We start from the raw sequence: 4,685 nt of genomic DNA, 5'->3' as shown, positions 1-4,685 counted from the left end.
CATTTTAGAACAACTGACGGCATCGTCAAATCAACTCATTTTAACCAACTTTAAAATTTGATTAAATCGCACTGAATCATTTCCCAAAAAAATCCTTTGTAGATCGAAAAGAACCACACTTTGCTTTCCAAAAGCCAGATTTTCAGTCGATTATTTTGTATAGCACATAGTTAAATAACGGGTTACTCTTGACCTATTTTTAATCTTGCTCGAGGAAGGTCGGTTAAATTCAATTAGATTGTGTAAATAAACGATCAAGAATTGCTCAAATTGCTGTGAACATATGTATTGATGTTGTTTTTCAAGATTTGGTAATTATTATCGGTCCAAGTGTTTTCAATTCGTGGCGGGATACTCCGAGATTAGTCTGAAATTTTGAGCTTCAAAAGCGGCATTTCGTCGAAATTCAGTTATTATCGATTTTCTCGAAAGTAAATCGATATTCAGCCGAACGAAGTATGCAGTTCTTTGTTTCACCATAAGGCCTACCTAACTTGAGAATATGAGCCGAATCGATCTTTTGGCTGTTGCCACCAAATGTTTTACCGTTGGTAACATTCGCTATTAAGCCTCGTTTTCGTGAACTCGGCTCAGGTCCCAATCGCGCGTCTGCCATTTTGAATAAGGCCTTTAACTGCCGTTTTCTTCCAACGTTGGGAGCTGAATAATCAGTCTTTGGAACTGATTTTCATTGTATTTTGCAAGAAGCGTCCGAGCTGTGATCGCGTATTGAAACGGAGCGAGTCCTTACAATGTGCTCACAAGCACGCTGGTTGACACCATGGTAAGCGTCATTAATAGTCGTTATTTACAGTTTCAAATTCAAGAGCACATCTTTCACATACTGTGTGTGCAGTACATGAATCTGTTTAGGTAATCTAACAGTTATTTTGTGTTAAATTTATTGAGTTACACCCACGGAATTTCATAGGTGAACATGAGCGATAAATTCGTATCAACACCACAAGTACATAAAGTTGAATTCCAGCAAAATGTTTCACATTACCAGTTTACAATTCAAGAACCATGTCCATAACCTGCTTGAATATTTTCCCTTGAATTCATTGAGTTTCACCCTTGCAATTTGAATAAGTGATTCGTATCTGCACCACAAATGAGGCACATTTCAATCATTTCGTACGATTCTAGGCATATAAATTTAGGTAATATGCTTCTGCTCTATTTTATTTTAATGGGTTTCTTTGATGTAAACTTTAAAATTTAATTTACTTCTTAAACTGCTTACAAATAATTACATTTTATGTCAATTTAAGTGTGTGAAGATAAAACTGAGGTGTTGGAGGGTTCTCTTTCCAAAGTAAACTCACGTGAACAAGTGTCATTCTTAATATAGGATGATTCTCCCTAGTCTGCAATATTATTACCCTGGCTTTTTACAAAGCCTCCTTTGTATATCCGTGTGCTAACCAATGATTAAAGTCTCATTAAAAAGATATGCCATATTTTAGCAGCTCTACTTTAATTAAATTCCATCGTTATGGTTTTTGGCATTTCCCATCTGAAAATTTTTAACTCATATGAACAAGTGTTATTCTTGATATAGTACGATTCTCCCAAATCTGCAATAGTATTGCCTTGGCTTTTGTACAAAGCCTCCTTTGTATAGCCAATGATTAAAGTCTCATTAAAAAGATATGCCATATCTTAGCAGCTCTATTTTAATGAAATTCCATCTCTAAGGTTTTTTGCATTTCCTATTTGAAAATTTTGAAATGGCATTGCTGCTTCATCCTTGTAAAGAGGTACTACACGTTTCTATTTTTAAAACCCGAATAACAAAGTCAACTTTATTTCAATGAGTTTGAAATTTTATACTATAGAAGAGCACTTTGACTGAAGTATGATACAGTTTTACTTATTTGCCATCTCTCTCATCCATAGGACTTTCTTAAACTTGGCAAATGATTTATATCATAATGATTAAAGTCTACCTATTCTTTCAAATACAGGTATGAAATAATGATGTGATGAATAGCTCATGTTATGAAACACTTACAATGGGAAATCCTGCTACTGGTAGCCTTGGCGTTTAATTTCTAAGCTGTCCGAGATAAGGAAGTGAACTATTTAAATCTTCTCATAATTCTTACTGCTGAAGTTTTTTTGAGATTGAGTTGAGACAATAAGGATGATAGTGGCAGGAAAACACAGTAAGGCTTTTCTCATTCAATAGCAAGTTTATTAGATCATGGATTCTACATTTAAACTTGATGAGATAAGCAGATTAAATTTATTCATATCTTATGTTTCAATGTGGTTTGCTTACATGGTTACAGAAGGTTTTGATTTTGAATGTAGGAAAATCACATATGTGCACTGTGGTTTCATGAAATGTATGGAAGTGTTCCTTGCAGCAATAACCCTACTTATCTAGTAGGTAAAAATAAGGCCTGGAAAACAACTCAGGCCCGTAGAGGATTTGAAACAGTGACCTCTGATTTGTATTGCTCTAACGGGTTTAATGCAAACCAACATAATGACTAGCTCCCAGTTGGCTCGTTAGTGTGGTTGGTAGAGCACTGCACTGGTGTCGCAATGAATTTTGAATATATGAAAATCATAAATGTGTACTGCAGTTTCATGAAATATGAACCAACATAGTGACCAGATCCCAGTTGGCTTGTTAGCTCAGTTGGTAGAGAACTGCGCTGGTATTGCAGAGGTCATGGGTTTCAATCCTGTGCGGGCCTGAATTCTTTTTTCAGGTCTTATTTATCTACGATTACAAGTGAAATTAATGGGCATCCCCCTCTTTTAATTCATGTTTTTACTGCCTTCTCCCCTTCAATGTTTAGGGGCATACATGAAGAAAATGGTTGGGTTGAAATATCTACTACAAAGATTTGCCAGCTTGTTACAGCATAACTGGAAAAAATGGAAAACATAGCTGTGCATTTAATGTATAACCTGAGTTGCTGCATGAGTCATCCAATCTCAACAAATATCCAAGCCTTTTCAAAAACTGTCATGTGAACATTTTGTCTTAGTGAACTGGTGAAAGTCAGTAGATGGTCAAATGAATACTTTTTTCAGATCATTCAATAAAGTTTATTGCTGTGTTTCATGTTAGAATGTTTCTTCAATTCCACCTTCCAGGAAATTCATCTCTAGGCTGACATGAGATACCATTTAAAACCCCTTTAAGGCCAATAACAACAACTTTAAAACTAACAAGAGAACTTGATTGATGTTTGTGATTAATTTATGTAACTTACACGTACAAATGAGATCCAGTTATTTGTTCTAGGTTTTGACAAACATCTTCATTATTGATTTCTAAGTCTCTCTTAATCATTAAGTTTCAAAACTACTCTTGTTTTAGCTTGTCTTCGTCTAAATCAAACTTTGGCAGCGAAAAAAAAACAGGTGTAACATAAATTTTGTAACTCAGTAGCTAGAGTTTCCAAGATTATGTATCAGACACTGACATTATGTGCACTTATAGCAGAGGTAGCCGAATTCGATTAGAGAAAACTCTCGAAAGGACGCCGTAAATCAATAGCGAAACGCGAATTGTCGAAAGGCAAGTAAGAAATAACAGAAGAAAGAAATAGAGAAATAACCTCGAGTTGAAAGTGACTTCTTTTCTACGCTTACCAGCGGAGGGTGACACGTTGCAGAAAGTTGTTGGAGCAGCCCCCCTGTCTCCTCTCCAACACAGACTGGTCTGTTAGTCCCCTGGATAACCTCTTCGACAGCCAGTGCTGATAAAGATAAATTGTTAAACTGATAAATTTAATAAAGTGAATGGCTAGAAATACATTTACTGGAGCTCTGCTAAATCTAGCTATTAAAAAATGCGTTTTGTCTTGTTTGCAGACACTTTTTGCAAAACCGTGTTTTCTGAACCCTATTTGAGCTTGTTTTAGAGTAAACTTAGCACTTTTTACTTTTTCGCAAAATTTTGCTAAAAACATTGCGTTTCCTCTAGATTTCGTGTTTTCTTACAGATTTCAACGCAATCCAATGAAAAAAGTACGTTTTCACTTGTTTCCAGATACCTCTTGCAAAAAGCGTGTTTTTGAGCCCGATTTGAGTTTGTTTTAGGGCAACCTTAGCGCTTTTCACTTTTTGGCCAAATTTTGCCGACAACATTGTATTTCACCTGGATTTCATGTCTTCTTACAGATATCAACGCAACTTAAAAATGTGCGTTTCAGCTTGTCTACACATACATTTTGCAAACCGTGTTTTGAGCCCAATTAGAGCGTGTTTTGACCAAAATGAGCGATTTTTGTACAGTTCCGGCTGAATTTCGTTGAAAACTTTGTGTTTCCGCCGGACGTCGGTGTTTTCTTACAGATTATATATTAATGTAACTGAAAACATTGCGTTTTGGCTTGTTTGCAGCATTTTTAGCTGGAAAACAGCTAAATTTGCTAAAGTACAAAACTAGCGCGTTTTAGGATAGACTTGGCACTTTTTACTTTTTGGCCAGATCTCACTGAAAAGATTGCGTTTAAGCTGGATTTTACTGCTCTCTTACAGATTTCAACGCAATGTGCAGCAGGAAATGTTTAACTATGGTGTTAAAAGATCCTCATTTTGATGATGATCTGCCGGCTAGGCTACGCCCAAATATTCTCCTTGTGAAAGAAGACGAAGAAGGATGCTCTCACTCTGCCAATTTTTACTTCCACCTAGGTAAGGAAACTTTTCATGTC

General features: G+C 36.0%; 1 long non-coding RNA gene across 1 annotated transcript; it reads left to right on the top strand.

Moving 5' to 3' along the window:
- The first annotated feature begins 608 nt into the window (after positions 1 to 608).
- On the top strand, positions 609 to 3,087 carry LOC148722137 (uncharacterized). Its single transcript, XR_015992766.1, has 3 exons — positions 609 to 784; positions 1,903 to 1,970; positions 2,817 to 3,087. It is a non-coding gene; the product is annotated as an uncharacterized LOC148722137 (long non-coding RNA).
- Positions 3,088 to 4,685: the final 1,598 nt, after the last annotated feature.

Source organism: Stylophora pistillata, chromosome 10 (genome assembly GCF_964205215.1).
Source record: "Stylophora pistillata chromosome 10, jaStyPist1.2, whole genome shotgun sequence".
Lineage (NCBI taxonomy): Eukaryota > Metazoa > Cnidaria > Anthozoa > Scleractinia > Pocilloporidae > Stylophora > Stylophora pistillata.
Note: the sequence above shows the minus strand (reverse complement) of the source record. Positions and strands in the feature narration are given on the sequence as shown.